At 37.3% G+C, this 18,569-nt stretch overlaps 2 protein-coding genes across 2 annotated transcripts in view; one reads left to right on the top strand and one right to left on the bottom strand.

The window, feature by feature from the left end:
• Positions 1-18,569, bottom strand: part of C4H12orf71 (chromosome 4 C12orf71 homolog) — a 70,593-nt gene that overhangs the window by 40,887 nt on the left and 11,137 nt on the right. The gene's annotated exons all lie outside the window — the stretch shown is intronic.
• Positions 1-18,569, top strand: part of Ppfibp1 (PPFIA binding protein 1) — a 224,170-nt gene that overhangs the window by 40,753 nt on the left and 164,848 nt on the right. The window contains 1 exon segment of the mRNA XM_047548085.1: positions 11,550-11,636. The gene's annotated coding sequence lies outside the window, so the exon portion shown is untranslated.

Here is an 18,569-nt window from a genome sequence, read left to right on the forward strand (position 1 = left end):
TAAGAATACCCTGTCTCTAAACAAAATATAAAAATGTGCTGGGAATGTGGCTCAGTGGTGAAGTGCCTCTGGGTTAAATCTCTAGGGCCCCTCCCCAAAAATAAATAAATAAAAATAGCAAACCTCTTTAATCTCCAAATGGACTATAAACTGTCCCCCCCAGAAAGATGCTGTGCCGTATTAATTTTATACCCCTGTAGCATGTAGCCCAGTGTTAGATACAAAATACATATTTTAAATGAGAACTTTCATGTTATTAATGATTAAAACAGAAGACCATTGAGTTTCCTCCCCTTCCCCCCATTAGAATTCATGAAGTTTTTTTGTGCTAAATGCCAGACTTGGCACATGATATTAGCATTTAGTCAAAGAAAAACATGTCTTTGTCTCTCATGTGAATGCTTCTTATATAGTCAAGATTAGCTGTGTGATAGTATTCAAGGACAGCTGGTTCTGCTGGGCTGTTTGCAAACTATATAAAATATACTATCACATAGCAGGAGTAGGTTGTGTTCAGAAGTACCATTATGAACAGAAATTGAATTCATTATACAAAAAAATTTTAATGTTCAGTTTAGAAAAATTTTGGCTCTGAGTTAGTCATGGTGGTACATGTCTGTAATCCCTGTGATTTAGGAGTCTAGGGCAAGGAGGATCTTAAGTTGGAGGCCAGTCTTGGCATCTTATTGAGTCTGTGTCTCAAAATAAATAAAAAGGACTGGGGATGTAGCTCAGTTATAAATTGCCCCTAGGTTCAATCCCCAGTATCATAAATAAATAATTAGATTTTGGTTCTGTTTTTTCTCTCAATAACAATTTTAATTAGAATAATGTGATGTCATATGCTTCCTTATTTAAAATTTCTTTCCACTGGGAGTCCATATGCAATGGAATGAAATTGAATCCCTGTCTCTTACCCTGTACAAAACTCAACTCAAAAGTGGATCAAGGATGTAGGAATTAGACCAGAGAGACCCAACTCTTTACCTTGTCAGCTTAGGAACTATCTTCCTCAGTAAGACTCCCAGAGCACAAGCAGTAAAATCAAGAATCAATAAATGGATGCTACGATACTAAAAAGCTTCACAGCGAAGCAAACGATCAAGAGCATGAACATAGATATAGGATATGCTGGGGATATAGCTCAGTTGATAGAGTTCTTGCCTAGCATGAAAAAGCCCTGGGTTCAACCCCCAACACCATCACCAAAAAAAAAAAAATAAATAAATAAATAAAAAAAAAAAAAGGAATATGAACAGAGAGCCTGCAGAATGAGAGAAAATTTTTACCACCTGCACAAAGAACTCAAAACACTTAACATAAAAAAAAATAATAATAATAATCCAATCAGTAAATGGGCAAAGGAACTGAACAGGTACTTCACAGAAGAGATACAGAAGATAGTTCAACAAATATATGAAAAAATGTTCAACATCTCTAGCAATTAGAGAAACTACACTGAGATTCCATCTTACTCAAGTCAGAATGGCAGTTATCAAGTTACAAGTAACATAAATGTTAGTGAGGTTGTGGGGAAAAAGGTACACTCATACATTGCTGGTGATGCAAATTGCTGCAAATTGGTATAGCCACTCTGGAAAGCAGTATGGAGATTGCTCAGAAACCTTGGAATGGAACCACCATTTGACCCAGCTACCCCATTCCTTGGTTTATACCCAAAGGACTTAAAATCAGCACACTACAGTGACACAGCTTCATCAATGTTTTTAGCAACTCAATTCACAATAGCCAAGCTATGGAACCAATCCAGAATGCCCTGCAACAGATGAATGGATAAAGAAAATGTGGTATATATACACAATGGAATATTACTCAGCCACAAAGAAGAATGAAATTATGGCATTTGCCAGTTAATGAATGGAACTGGAGGCTATCATGCTAAGTGATATAAACTTGTCCCCAAAAACCAAAGGCCAAATGTTTTCTCTGATATGTAGATGCTAACCCACAGCAAGGGAAGGGAAGAATAGAAGTTCATTGGATTAGATAAAGGGGAATGAAGGGAAGGAGAGAGGATGGGAATAGGAAAGAATGTAGAATGAATTGGACATAACTTTCCTATGTTCATTTATGAAAACATGACCAGTGTAACCACATCATGTACAACCACAAGGATGGGATCCTAATTAGAAGTTATACTTCATGTATGTATAGTATGTCTAAATATACTCTACACTTTACTGTCATGTGTATCTAAAAGGAACAAAAAAGTCAAACCATGCTTATGAGAGCAATCCTAAGAGGAATAACAGTGAATATAAGGATATATATATTTCTACTTTGTGGTACAGTGATTTTAAGGTCAAGTTTGTAAGTTTGGTTTATATAGATATTTAGATACTTCTTCTTTAAGCTGTTCATTATTCAAAAAGTTAGTGTATTAATAATGTTGTACCTGGGTACCTGAGGGGAATTGGTTCCAGGAACTCCTGAGGATGCCAAAATCTATGGATGCCCTTATATAAATTTGTGTAGTAATTGCATATCTGCTTGTTCTCCTATATTCTTTAGGCCATCTTTAGTTTTAATGCCTAATACAATGTAAATGCTAAGTAAGTAGTTCTTTTACTGGGTCATTTGGAGAAAAGAACAAGGAAAAAAATCTATATGTATTCAGTACAGATACAACCATTGTAGGTCTGACTACTTAGCACATATCAGCAATAAGGCAAAGGTTTTTCTTTTTAATATTTTCAATCCAAGGTTGGTTGAATCCATGGATGTGGATTCCACAGATGTGGAGGGCTGACTGTATATAAAGAGTCAAATGAGCGAAATACTGTGTTAACTACTTGTTTATTTTTATCTACCAGCTACAAAAAGGTTGTTTTGATAATCACTCAGTAAATTGCAGTCAGGTGTAGTACTCAGAATGGTTGATGATGGATCTTCTAGAGTTAAACTGTCTAGTCAGAATCCTGTTTTGGGATTTACTAAATTGGGCAATTTGCTTCATCTCTCTTATCCTCAGTTTGTGTCTGTGAAATGAAGTAATAATAACATTTCCCTTGTGGTTAGTGTTGCGGATTGATTAAAGAATACCACACACTAAGCACAATGCCTGACCTGGCAATGGTATCTGTTTTCTTCTTTAATGTCCAACAATTCTTAAAAAAGAAAATAGCAACATGCTACAGTATAGCTACATGCCTAGTATAGCTACGAGGGCTTCAAAAACTAAAGTTTTGTGGCATAGCACTTGCCTAATATGCACAGGACCCTGGGTTTGGTCCCTAGACCTGCAGGGTAGGGGATGGGAAGCTAAAACTTTCATTTTGTAAATTTTAATACTGGTTAGAAAATTTTGGGTTTTATGGATGTGAGATTATTTGGAAAATGTTTTCAAACTTCTTTTCAAAATGTACACTTTTCCTTGAAGATTTGCTCCCTAGCACACTCATCTTTACTTTAGAGGAACCAAAGGGTTGTACAGGGTGATCAAGTAGAGAGGTGTTGGTTTTGCCAATTTCTTGTGTTCACTTGTGTTTACATTGTTGATGTTATCACTGTTGTGGTTCCTCGAAACCACATGTCCATTTTGTGGGAGTGAGGTTGAATGAATTATAATGATAACATAGTCCGTCTATCCACGTACCAGGGCAGGTATCAACAGTAACACCTTGCAGAAACCAGGAAGGTTGCCCCTTGTCACTGTGGACCTCCTAGTCTTCCTTCAGAGTCTCTCTTGTGTGACTAACTGATATCTGGTTCGAGAGAGGGTGCCAGTGGCAGTACGTTCACAAAATAACAGTAATCTCTGATTCTTTTTAAAAGAAACAGAACTCTGTTACTATTACCTTCCATGCAAAAGAAATGGCATGGTTTACTATGTCTTCTCAACTCACTAGTCTAGGTGTCTTGCAAATCTTGTCATGTGCTTTGCACCCACTGCTTCTCAGCCTAGCAGCCTCACCACCTCATTCCCCACATGCTCCTGTCATCTCACTATTCCTGTGCAGTTTCCACAGTGACAAGTTGGATCCTTTTGTTTTCACTTAAAAGTTTATCAGATGCTCTTGTTTCTCTGTGGTCTGATTAGCATTATAACCTTATTGGTTTTCTAATTTTATTGCTTTGACATTGCAGAATTGTTTGCTATCCTCTAATAATGGGTATTCAGATAGTTCTAATTATTTGTTCTTTAGAATCCTGTAATGAATAGCTTTTGTGCACTTTTTAAAAAGAACTTTTTGCAAATTAGTTCCTTAAGACAAATGTGTTATAGTGGAATTACTAACTCTTACTACATGGTACATTGATTTCCTAAAGGTTTCACATTAAATATGGTGCCAGTAGTAAAAACAGCAATTTCACTACAACATTGCCACCAGTGAGTGTTAGGATTTGTGTGTGTGTGTGTGTGTGTGTGTGTGTGCACTTTAGTATATGTACAGTGGTAACTGATAACCATTTAATATCCTTTTTTGGTTACTATAGCAAATTAAAAATTCTCTCTCTCTCTCTCTCTCTCTCTCTCTCTCTCTCTCTCTCTCTATATATATATATATATATATATATATAAGAAATGCACCCACCAGTGCATTTCTTTTCAAACACGTGGGATGTGGAGATCATGATTACAGTCTGATGGTGAATATATGTCTGCTCCATGTGGGACAGATAAGGGGCAGAGTCCTTCCTGTCTCACTGGGTCAAGTTCCTGATGAGATAGAGTTCCTAATGGGCAGCCCGCTTTCCAGACCTGTGCCTACCTCACTGGGACGTGTTACTTGTAGAGTTCCACTGGCAAGACAAAGTGTTCTGTGCCACTGGGCTGAAGTCATTGTTTTTATTCAAGTATTCACTGTTTTAGTTTCACATTAATTCAGAATGCCCATTCAGAATGCTCTTGGGACCAGAGCAATTCCATTTTATACATTTTTAATTATATTTGCAGTAACACATAAGCTAATGATTTGGAAGTACTTGATTCTACAGGATTTCTTGGGCAGGGGTAGCAGTGTTTGGGGGATAGTCCAATCATTTCTCTTATATTTTCAGTAGTGATAGAACATATTTCAGAATGTTTATGGAATTCTTTTCCTGAGGACATGATAACTATGACAGCAATCTCTGATTTTTACCCAAGTACCCTAATGCTCCAAAAAATATTCAGATAATAAAAACATCTACTCTGAAGTTCTTGCCCCAATCTTAATTGAAATCCACTGCTTAAATATATTGTTATGTAATTTTTACATTATAGTCAATAATATTTTTCACATCAATTTTAATACATTATTAGTAAATTTTGCATTATAGTTCATAATATTTTTCATATTATTTTAATATAACTTTATGTAAATTTTGTGTTTTCATATAAAGTTTTAAAATATTTGCCACAAAAGTTGGTGAGCTAAGAATCTGAACCATATTAATTCTCCGCCCTCCACATACTGTGCAGTGTTGCACTCAATGATATGTATGTTTATTTTCATATAAAACTTTAGACAGGCTTTAATCATTTCAGTTAATTCAGTCAAAACTTTCAAAGAATAGCAATTGAGTTCCCAATTGCTTATAATCTTTGAATTAGAATCTTTTGGTGGAAAATATGAAATGATTTGCCAATATCGGCAAAGAAAATAAGCCATTACTAAACACTTCAAATATGATTGCAAAGCAACATGGTAATTTAAAAACATGTGGGCTTTGTTTGATGTAATATGTCAGTAAACATGGCAAATCCTAAACTTCTGGACCCTTAGGAGAAACTGCCTATGTTGACTTGTATTTTGTCATGGAAGGTGACACTCAACACTGAGGAATTCAGGATATAAGATTATCAGATTATTCATTCAGCTAGTATTTATACTGGTACTGTGAAAAAATGTACGCTAAATTATTTAAAAACATGAGTGATGGATCCCAGGCCCTTCATCCATCCTCAGGTTTGCACATGTAGTACAATACCATATAATTTCTTCTGCTCTTTAGTGTCTGTCTGTTTATTTATTAATTTTCGGCTAATGGCCATAGCTTTCTTGTACCATTCAACTTGATTTTCAGTTTCATCAATAGCTCTGGCCATTGACTCTTTTCTGAGTATCCCTCACATGCCACAAAAAAACAAGCTTTAGGTCTGCTTCTAGAAGTTACTAGATAGACAGAAAAGAAAGCTGTGTTAGAATACAGATGTTGGTTTTTTGTCTGCACCACATGTAACTAGCTGCAGAGCCCAAGCTTGTGACTTAAATTTGTTTCACATCTCAACTAACACTAGTTGTCATGGATCCAGAACCTAAAATTTGGAAAGGCCACATATCTGTTTGAAAGGATATTTTATTTGATAACAAAGTCTTATTAAGAAAGCAAAATATACTTTTAGAAAATACTTTTGGAATATTTGACGAGCAAAAATCAATGTGTGATTAATTCCCTGAATGAATGGATGGTGGGAAGAGTAAGTGCTGTTAGCAGTGGGAGGAGAGGAAGACTGTATTAGGACATAACATGAAAAGGTTTCATGATTTGGGCAAAACTTAAGAATTGGTCACAAATATGATTTTGAACATGATTAGGCACTAGGTTATTTGATCTTAGCTCCTACAAACCCTATTCCAATGTAAGGGCACTGAGATTTTGGACTCAAGTCTGTTTGCAAAATTTGTGATTCTGTGTGTCACCTTTGCAACTTCATAACTCAATCACTCATGCCCCATCTTCCTTCAAGATCCAATTCAGTGATGGCCTCTTTAGATTTGCTTGTCAGGGACCTGTAGCATTTTGAATCTTTCACATACAGCTTTAGTGTGGTCTCTTTTGTTACCTGTTTCCCTGCTGGATTGTTAGAATCTGGGGGCAGGAAATACATATTACATCCCACATTATTTATCACAGAGGTTTGACTTGTACACTGAATGTGATGTTGGTAGAAGAGGAAATAGAATGTTTAACAAAGAGGGCAGAGTGAGTGTGGTCTCAGAAGGAGGAGCAGGTATGATATGCTAGGTATATAAACCACCGCAAATCAGAAGGTGTTAGATTGGAACAGCAGGAAAGGAATTCAAACTTAAGGGTTTATTCTGCAGTCTTTATTCTGCAGTCACTGAAAACCAGGTAGAGACTAGTCTGATTAAAAAGAGGGTTGAAACCATTTCTATCTGCACATGAATTGGTGATAAAGATAGTAGTATGTTTCTCCCTTTTATTTAGAACCACATCAACCTGTCTTTTAGTACAAAGGGGCACTGGATCACATTTGTGTGACACATTTCCTCCAGAAGTCCCTGAGACTTGAGGAAGTGGTGGGAATGATACAGTAAGGGGACATCTTCCTGCATATGTGTTGGACAGTTGTGGCTGGATAGAACACTTGTTGCCAGCCCACCAACAGTCTGAGTGATTTCTGTTGATGCTATCTCAAGCTTTTCCCAGATGGAAACTCCATGGAGGATGAGACTGAATGGAAATATATTGGGAAGACTTAGGGTCCTTCAGGTAAATTTTATCTTGAATGCTTACTGAAGGGCCTAATTTCCCAGAGACGCCTGATTTACCAAGAAGATAGATGTTGGTCATAACCTGATTCTTTGATTACCTGTGGCAATAAAGAACATAATGGGCTGGTTGCTGTGGCACACAACTGTTATTCCAGTGACACTGGAGGTGAGGCAGGAGGGTCTCAAGTTGGAGGGCAGCCTGGAAATTTAGTGAGACTATGTCTTAAAATAAAGAATAAAAAGGGCAGGGAATATAGCTCAGTGGTAGAGCATCCCTGGGTTCAATTCCTACGTCCATCAAAGAAACAAACAAACAACAACAACAACAACAACAACAACAAAAAAAAAAAACAGGTGGTGAGCTATGCTTGGCTTACATAGCCATACTTTAGACTCAGGTCATATCTGAGAGTAGACTTTGGTTCCACTCAGTTTTGGAACATGGTCTATGGTAGTATTATAATAAACAGTAACTTTGCTAATGATTGTTTGGCGTCTTCCTCACAGTTATAATGGTCAGGCTTTAGACTATCAAAGGGTTTTCGAAAATAAGAAATAGTAATAATGTGTTCTCCATCTTAAAGGGATTATAAACACCACTTAAGGTTTGGAGAATTTTCTTGGAACTCAAAACCTGAGATTGTGGAAAGGATTGTTAAGGGTTTGTTTTATTCAGTGAACACAAATATAGATTGTATATATTTTTTTCTTTTGTAATTTTGTATAGGAAAGACTTGTGAGTCATACAAAAAGTTAGTTAAGTACCTGTCTGTACACTAATAATTTTTCTTCTAGGAATGTTGTTTGCTTGGGTTTGGTTTTTTTAATGGCTTACTTTTCAGTTTAATAATGTGATCTTATTTTTAAATTAAACATGTCAGTGAGCCTTTTTTGTGAGTGGCTGTCTGTGTTGGTTAGTTAGTATTTATAGCTTAGGTCTGTTCCTGAGGAAATGACTAAAGCCTCTTGCATTCGATCAAAATTGTATAACAAAGAACATCTTTGACTTACTTAAACAAGGCCTATGATCAAACTCAAAAAATCTAATGGTTCATGTTTATAAATGTTTTTATGTATTCAGTCCCGTTTGGGCTAGATAATGGGACCTCTGTGCTAAGAGAGGGATTGAGTAAACTCTGTCTCTTAGTGTCAGTTCTTCCAGAGCAAGTTCAGGCAACACTTCTTACAGAACATAGGTGTATTTTTTTCTTCTCTTTAAACTGCTGTACAGGTTTTCTCCATTGACATTTCTATCCAAGAACCCTGATATATGTTCAGCAAAGAGGCTGATAGGGGTTGGGGCAGGGCCTAGGAAGTGACTGATAGACATCCACTGTGTTGTCTTCCCTGCTAGAGCTCCCTGCTGCCCTGTGTGCCTGAGTTTGTTTTGTATTGTTATAACAAAATACTCAAGACTGGTTAAATTATAAGGAAAATAACTTTATTTTGGCTCACAGTTTTGGAAGTTTAAGAACATGACAGTGGCATTAGTGTTCGGTGAGGGCCTCATGGCCAATGGCATCACATGGTGAAAGATTGTGAAATATAGGGGAGAGAAGGGATGAGGAGAGTGGTTAGTCAGTCACTTGGTGGGAACGAGAGCAAGGGAAGGAAAGGGCCAGGCTTACCCTTATTTATAGAGTCAAGACTCCTGAAAACTAGTTTCCTCCTTTAAGAACTACCCCACTTCTAGAGATCAACTTTAAATCCCTCCTTGAGGACACCCATGACCTAGTCACCTCCCACTAGGCTTCATCTTTTAAAGGTCCCACCACCTTTCCATACCGCTACTTTAGGGATCAAGCTTCTACATGAGTTTGTTTGTTTGTTGTTTTGGTACTGGGGGTTGAACTCAGGGGCACTTGTCTACTGAGCCACACACCCAGCCCTATTTATTTAGAGACAGGGTGTCAGTTGCTTAGCTCCTTGATTTTGCTGAGGCTGGCTTTGAACTTATGATCCTCCTGCCTTAACCTCCTAAGGTGGGATTACAGACACGTACCACCAACGCCTGGCTCTGCATGAATTTTGGTAAGAACTGACCACGTCCAAATCATAGCATCATCTCTGGAATATCCACGAGCTCTTCCTATTCACCATTGACTCAGTCCTCATGGAAGGGTAGTTCTCCTTCCTTCTACTTCTGGCCAGGAGATGAAGGGGCTTTGCTGGAAGGAAGAGATGGCTTAGCTCCTCTCTGCTCAGTCCCTGAGTGACCTGTGCTTTGGAGTCCATACTGGAGCTCACATTCTCCCATAAAGGTTGAGATGATGGTTGGATTCTCTGTATTTCAATTAGCCATGTTGTGAACTCATTGGAATTTTTTGCACTCAAGTACTTTTCTTGGTAATGAATTCTTGATTATATTGATTATTTCAACCCTTTCATAAACAAGTCAGGAAACTACTTCTCCAACTAAATGATTAATAAAAGTGAAATTGCTCTGCCCATATATCACTGGTTTCTGTCTCTGTTCTCAGAAACATTTATAGACTGGGATTCCTAGCTCACTTTGAAAGCTATTCATTAATGGAACTTTACTTTTGGAGCATACCTTAGTCTTAATCAGGCTTGCCTATGTAGACACCATTTATTGCTTAGAATTTGCCTGGATTGGTGTGTATTTCTGGACCATATGTGAAACCAACTTTCAGAGAGGGCAGAATGGACAGATGCTTACCTGATGTGATGGACGAAATTCCTTCAAGATGATCCACATCCCCATTTATGCCTAAAATTCTGTTGTCAGTAAATCATTTTAAGCACCTGCTTCTTTTGAAACTCTTTTTTTGGGGAGTGAAGAGAGAGGGAGAGAGAAAAAGAGAAGGGAAAAGAGAGAAAGGGAGGGAAAGGGAAGGGAAGGGAATGTTAGTAGGAAGAATATCCATTATGTTGTTGGAGCCTTGGAGCTAACCTTTTTGATTCCTTGCTGGATTCAACATCTGGAGTCACTGAATCAGTAGAAGGAAGCAGACACATTCTTGTGTCATAACATTGTCTAGGACTGGCCCTTATTATTTAAATGCATGTTTGCATTATCTCTTGTATTTAACTTAGAGACACCTTACTTTCTTATGTGGATGGAGGTAGTTATGAGATTTTTGAAGAGTGAACACCTCAAAAGGAACATTTACTGTTCTTAAATATTCCTTCCCACCAAAACATGTTTTATTACTATATCATTATAGGAATATATGTGCCCATATACACTAATGGAATTTTTCCCCTAAATATGAGTTATTTAAGATATAAGGGAATCAGAAATGCAATTGTGAAAACAGTGTATTTGTTTCTAAGTATTGCCTATGGTACTGTTCTTGAACAATAAAATAAATGAATTGCAAGCATTTCCTTTTTGTTTTTTCTTTTTTTCACCTAACAACTAAATGTAGTCAACCTTTTATATATGTGGTTTCCAAATCTGCAAATTCAACCAACTGCAGATTGAAAATATTCAGGAAGAAGAATTAACATCTGGACTGAACATGTACAAACTTTTTTCCTTGTCATTATTCTCTTAACAACTATTTACCTAACATTTACATTATATTAGGTGTTGTAGGTAATCTAAAGATGACTTAAAGTATATGGGAAGGTATACATAGATTCTACACATATACTGTGATATTTTACGTAAGAACTGGAGCATCCTTGGAGTTTGGTATCTGAAGAGATTTTGGAACCATTCCCTCTGTAAATCCCAAGGGACGACTGTATTGTAAGAACATGATTAATTTATTCACTCAGCAGACATTCATAGAGTACCTACCATGTGCTAGGTAACTTGGCTATAAATATTATGATTGTTTTAGTAGAAAATCAGTTTTCAAGGAACATTTGAAGCTGTCCAATAACTAAGGAAGGAGGAGAATGAAGGAGAAAGAGAGGGGGAGGGGGTGCTGGATGGGGAGAAGGAAGAGGAAGGGGGAGGAAGGGTAGATAGAGGCAAGTCCTTAATATATATCTTCTTGTTTTAAATTATACCTGTGTTACTTAGTTTGATGCTTGGCTTGTACAATAATAACCATCTATACTTTTTTTTTCTGGTGTTGTATAATTTATCATTATTTATTTATTTATTTTCAGTATAGAATTTGTATGGATCCATTTGCTAAGGACATGCAAGATTTGAAGAGCTGAAAAAAGTCAGTATTAAATCTGCTTTTTAAAAATGTAAGTAAACTCACCCTTCACCATTCATATCTGACATCTCCAGAGTGTAAATTTCTTCCCAGTAGTAAAGGCACTTTGCTATTGTCAGTCCGCTCATTTTATCTTAAGAATATAAGACCTACCTCTCTCTTTCAGAACTTTTAAATTCTAAAGGTGTGACTGCAGGGTTTGGACATGTCATAGCACTCAATGAGCAAATCTTTATTTTGCACTGCTGAGGTAGCATGTAAAAGGCATGAGCCCCTTTGTTTGTAGGTTATTGCTGTATGCCTCACAGACCATTTCAGTGCCTCATCTAAGCTAGTGAGAATTTTTGACCCATTAATGACCCAATAGGCTGGGAAAATGAGGTAGTAGTTTTCACAGATGCTTATTCCTCTTCTTCGGTCATAACGGCAATTTACTGACCTTCCATCAAGTGATAAGTATTTGATTAATTCAAGTCAATATTCTTTCTGCAAATACTTTTCTAAATGCTTGATATGTGCTCTGACATTCTGACCTTATCCTCATGTTAGCCTTGCAGAGTGGGAGTTAATGTTCCAAAAATATAGATGAGGATATTGAGGGTCAGAGAGAGGTAAGGAGCATGCCGTCAGTCATTCAATGATACTTGTGTACACAGTACTTTGTGAATTCAATAGTGTAAATGTTCTTCCTGGCATGAGTGTCAGTAGAAGAGTGAAGCCTTTTGGGTTGTGTCCTTTTTTTTCTTTCTTGGTACTGGGGATCTAACCCAGGGCTTTGAGCATGCTAGTCAGGCACTCTACCATAGAGCTACATCCCTATTCCTTTTTATTTTATTTTGAGATGGGGTATCCAGGGTCTTTCTAAGTTACGTAACTGGCCTCGAACTTGTGATTCTCCTGCCTCAGTCTTCCAAGAAGGGGCATCTTGTATCTGGCCTTGGATTGTGTTCTTAATGAGAACATGAATCAATCCTTCTAAATCTTGGCTGTGGTCACAACAAAGAAGGAAGTTAGAGAAACATTCTTTCATGTTTGAGAGGTAGATTTAGTACCTAGATGGAGAGTTAAGAGATCTGCTGTTCAGTTCCAGCCTCCCCATGGATTTCCTCTGTGGACTTAATAGATTAACTCAGCAGAAAACAATTACTCTTATGCCAACTGTGTGGTAGACCTGATGCTCACAAGGTCTCTTTCCATGGACTTTTAATCCAAGTATTTTATACATGGAAGAAAGTGTGCACATCATAACTGGATGGACACACCTATGTAATCATAACTCAACTAACTGAACCTTACCAGAACCCTGGAGTCCCCTTCTCTTCCTGTTCCCAAGAGTAACCAGTATTCTGCTTTTGGTTAGTTTCGCCTATTGTTGTGGTACTCAGGTTTGAACCTAAATACCTTCTGCCACTGAGATAAACCTGTCCAGCCCCTTTTGTTTTTCATTTTGAGACAGGGTCTTGCTAATTTGCTGAGGCTGGCTTTGAGCTTACAATCCTTCTGCCTCAGCCTCCTAAGTTGCTGGGATTATAGGTGTGTATCACCAGACCTGGCTAGTTTTGCCTATTTAAAAAAAATCTGTGGCTACGTAAATATATCATACAGTATATATTCTTTTGTGTCTGGTTTATTTTTGCTTATTATGTTTGTAAAGCTCACACAATATTGCACTTAGTTTACTTTTTTATTCTTGTTTAATGGTATTGAGTTACATGTTTGTTTTATGGTTGCTGGACATTTAGATAGTATCTGGTTTGAGCTTATTATTCATAGGACTCATATGAATATTTTTATGTGTATCTTTTGGTAATGATTCTGTTTTGTTTGTTCAGGGACTATCCCGTAATTTAGGTTCAGCAGCCCTCTGGAATGATGTTGAAATAGACTTCTCTGAAAGCAGAGGAGCTGATTTTAGATAGCCAAGTGAATTGCCTGCTTCCAGGGGATGTTCTGAGCATGCTCACTCATCAGGAACAGATGAAGATGTTTTCATAGTTTATTTGGGGATGTGGCCAGGTATGTGAATGATTTGGTGAGGCTGTTCCCTTGGCAGAGAAGGGTTTTGGTTCCATGGTATAGGAAGGAATTATAGAGGGGAAGAGAAAAAAGATCCCAAAGACAGATGTGTCTGGACCACCTTAGAAACTGTCAGGACTTCTGCAAACAAGATCAAGAGCCTGGGAGAGTGACAACCAGGAGAAGACTCAACTTAATGAGACCTGGGAATCTAAGGATGAACAGAGAAATAAAAATAGATTTGATCAGGCAGGCTGGAGCTCAGAAGGAGTTCTCATAATATTTTCTGAACCAATTAATTAATTTTGTTTTAAGGAAACTTTGACAAAACAGTCTCTATAATATGAATGTTGAGCCAAGAATGAATTTAACAAAATTATTGAATGAGGAAAAAAATGTAATTTTTTAAGCAAATAGGGAATGTGAGCATGGGGACTTTACTGTGAGATCATTCTGCATTCAGACCCCAGCTCTCTTATCTTCTTGTCCCATGACATCTCAGGGTTGGCTTCCTCATCTGTAAAATGGAAATGTTAATATGCTCACCTATAACGCACTCATGAATTTGCTGTGACAGCTTATTGCAATAGTGTCAGCAGTGTGTCTCTGGGCACATAACAGTAGCATTGAAATCATAGTCATCATTTTTAGTATTTTTCCCATTCTTTTTTCTAATATTACCTGTGTGACTCTTTATATGGTACTTTAAAGGAATTTTCAGATAATTTTTTTTTTTTTAAAATATGAGACTTTTTCCTTTTTATGTATGGTGAACACTAAGATATTTTTCTTCTACTTGCCTTACCTTAAAACGAAACTCAGAGGAACGATGAAGGGAAACATGTCTAGGTGTCCTTGGAGTATCCCTCCACAGCGTGAGTGGGTGCAGACCCTCTTGGTTATCTGTTTGCTTGGTTAGTTCGAGAAGAGGCAGTAGAGCTGAGATTAGCAAGAAAGTAGAGTCATTTTGCACAAAGGAAAATTTTGTGCATTATCCTCCTAACTCATGCTTTGCATTTGGCAGACCAGTGTCCTAATTGATCAAGGTGCTTTGATGAGGCTCTGTGGGTGGCTGACTCTGAAGACCATGGCAACTTCAGAGTGTACATCCCAGTTCTAGCTGGCTGTGCTTGGTGACCTCTTTTTACCTCTGTGGGTGAGGTCTGGACCAGCCCTGGGGCCTATAGTGTGTAGATGAAGCTTGAGTTTGCCCTTAGTGAAGCTGTCAGCCAACAAATGAATAATCTGGTGTTCTGAAAAGCAGATTTGTAGAGATACTTGGGTCAAAGAGAACATTGACCCAAGACTCTGATTTTCTAGCTCTGACTTTTCTACTGTCATTATTTTTTTTTAATTTTCTTTTTTTTATACCTTCATTTTATTTAGTTATGTGGTGCTAAGGATGGAATCCAGTGTCTCCCATGTGCTAGGCAAGCACTCCACCACTGAGCCACACCCCAGCCTTCTACTGTCATTATTTAAACTTCCTGGGCTTCATTTCCTTATTTGTAAAATCAAGACATTAGTTTTGATTGAGACTTTGAAGCAGAGGCAGATTCTGTGAATCCCCTAAATGTAATCTCTACTTTGGGAGGTATTTATATTTTTCTAGATGCTAGATTTTTTCACAGACCTATCCTATATCAGAAGCTCTGTGACATCAGATTGTGTTACTTTTGACAGTGGGAGAAGAAGTCTTAAGATATGACTTAAGTGTACAAAATAGTTTCCACAAGTAGATAGAAAACCAAATAACCAGACCATCATGACTGACTTAAGGCTCTGAGTGTATACAAATTCATTTTCACACTGATATTTACTTAACCAGCTCTAATACACATGATCAGTTCATTAAAGTGCATATATAGTTCTGTCTAAACTACATAAATGCACATATAAGACACTGTATATGAACATATGGATATTTAGATTATGGAAGATACATTTTGACTCTGTCTCTATTTAAATTCTCAGTCCCCATATTGCCACACAGTCAAGAATTTCCCAAATAAAAGTTGGGTTCATTTTGTTATTTAGATGTTGAAGAAAATATTTATTAAGATGTACTATTTAAAAGTTAGCATTTAAATTAAATATTAGATTCAGTGGAATTAATAAAATGAAAATAAATAATAGTGTTCTCACTTAATTACTTTTAAGTTCTGATCTTTATTCTCTTTTACCTAGGGGAATCTGGATGAAACCGATAGCAGGAACAATCATATAGGAAAGCAGTTAAACTAAAAACTTCAGAATCTTTTTACTCTCAGTGTTTTAGGTGTTCTAGCAACTGGCAAAAAGATGAAATATCATCTATCGCAGAGCACAGGCAGCACCTTGATCTCTCCTCTGTGCTGAGGATGGTGAAAGCTGTGTCATAACACTGCTTTTTTGAGGCTGACTTGATCCACACACAAGAATGAGGTGGAGCTCTTGTCTTGTTTCATCTCTGCCTTGTTTTCATTAGGCTGAGGAAGGCTGTGGGATTGTGTAGTTAGCTCCTCACTCAGGCCCACCTGTGTAATCACTCCGCCTTAGTGATTTGTAGTGGTTTGTAGGCAGGCAGCGTAGCCCCTGAAATAATGTCATCCTCAAGGAAAACACCTCCCTTAGTTCTGTCCTTCTGTGCTGTTTTCTCCATTGCAGTCTTTATTACTTTAATTATTATATGGGCTTGAAGTTTTCTGTCTCCTGTCTTTTGTGGGCCAAGCATTCTTTCTATTAAACATTTTATATGAAAATTTCTGCAAATACAGGCTGAACATCCTTAATCTGAAATCCAAAATATTCCAATAACCTAGATATTTTGAGTTGGGTACTTTCACATTTCGAATTTTGGAGCATTTCAGATTTTACATTTTCAGATTAGGGATGCTCAGTTAATAAAGTCTATGCAAATATTATAGAATCTTAAAAACTCTAAAATCTGAAATACATCTGATCCCAACGTTTAGGATAAGGGATACTCAACCTGTGTTGCTTTGAGATGGCAGTCTTATTTGGAATTATGTCACATAAGGTTTGTCTTATGCTTAATTGTTTCATTATAGCTTGAGACATTATATAAATGAATCTTTTCATTATTGTAACTCACAAAAGGTTTTCCTTTTCCTTTCCCCCCTCTAGTGATCACTCTTCCTACCAAGTATCTAGGAACATCTTTATAATCAAATGGAGATTTAGTTGGGCTTTTTGGCTGTGGGTGTAGATGGAGTTTGAGAGCCACTGGTAACTATTTGCTCATCTTGCCAAAGCCCTAGCAGTCTTTCCTACTTAGGATTTTTAACTTCTTCAGAAACAGACATTCAGGGACTTTGATTCCCCCCCCCCCCAAGACAAAGATGCTAGAGTGTAAATGGAACAGAGAGAGGAAGAGAAATAAAGACAAATAGTTTATATGTTTGTAGATAATCAGGTACAGTGTGTGTGTGCACGTACTGGCTCTATAACTGGACAGGCAGTTTTTTGTTTTTTTTTTTTCTTTTTTCTTTTATGTTACCATACAGTTATACATTTAATTAGGCAACCTTAGTATCTTTGTGACTTCTAGGTGTAGCGTCTAAACAGTTTTTTGAGAAGAGGAAGGTCCAAGGGAATTTTGACTTACTAGTGGATTTGTGGTTTAATATTACAGCATTTTTGGGAAACCTGGGTTCTGACACCAGCGTTTCAATGAGCCAAGGCCCTCCATTGCTTCCAGAGTAGAGAAATGGGGAAGGAATTTTAATGGTTCTTACATCCATTATTTAGCAATAACTCAAGGCTCTGTGCATCTTAATTAAAGAAATGAGGTTGGGTCCCCTGGGAGCACTTGTGATCCTTGAGTACTGTAGTGCTGTCCTCTCCTAGTAAAATCACATTCCAGAGCTTCTTCAGCCAAGAGGAGAGTAAAGTTAGGGATATAGCAGTTTATAACCCTTATAGCATTATCCCTCTGGTCTCTAGGGAAAATGTAACTCGTCATCTCTGTAGAAATTATGGCAGCTTTTGTGTTGAAATAGCCTGACATCTTCCTGGTTCTCCTACCTTGAACTAGAGTGTAATCCCTTGTTATGGACTCCTAAGTACAGTCTAATTATTGTCTGCTCTGATTTTATTTGTATTTCAAAGCATGAATTGTCAGTACACCATCAACTTGTCTCATTTGTGTGTTTTTTACTTCATTTCTTTACCTTTGTAGTAGTAATTATGTGGTTGACTTTAGATACTTTGGCCATTTGCTTCTGTGATATTTAGAGATTTTAAAGGAAAAGGTCATCAGCTGTCTTTCTGGGCTATTCTGGGCATTTTGTACTATATTCATTTTGGATCTAATTTGTCTTGCCCTTGATTTCTAATTAGTTGTTCCTCTTCTTTCCCTTGGTTTCAACTTTCTTGGAAGGTTTTAGACCATTTTGTATTTGGATGACTATTTTGTTTGGCAAACAGCCATGATCTCAGCCTTTGGGGAAAGTTAAGAAGACACAGAATGGAACTTTCCACTAATGCTCTAAGGGTGGGATTCCTAAAGCAAGGAAACAGCTTCCTGCTTGAGGTTAGCTTTTACTAAGGGAAATGTAAACTCTGAGGCATTCTCAAATGTTTTGGATGGTTTGGTAGAATTTAAATTGTCTTATTCTTTACACATTTTTAGAAATTACAGAATGCATTATTTGCTTACAAAAGTAGAGCCTTAAGATTTTCATGCTTGTTCCAGGAAAATGCAGTACATGGGAACCAGCTGCCAAGGGCAGACGATGCCAAGAGTATGAAGAAAGAAATAGACAAATTCAGGATTACACAAAACACAATTTATTAGGAACTTAGGGATAGCAGTGTGTGTTGGGCGGCAGCAAGATAGGAGGATCCCAGCAACTCAAGGAAGGGGTTTTTTAATGCTGAACTAGAAAAACGTGGCTTGTGGCCAAGCAGAATGTATCTGTGCTTTGTCAAAAAACAAAACAAATCC

Source organism: Sciurus carolinensis, chromosome 4 (genome assembly GCF_902686445.1).
Source record: "Sciurus carolinensis chromosome 4, mSciCar1.2, whole genome shotgun sequence".
NCBI lineage: Eukaryota > Metazoa > Chordata > Mammalia > Rodentia > Sciuridae > Sciurus > Sciurus carolinensis.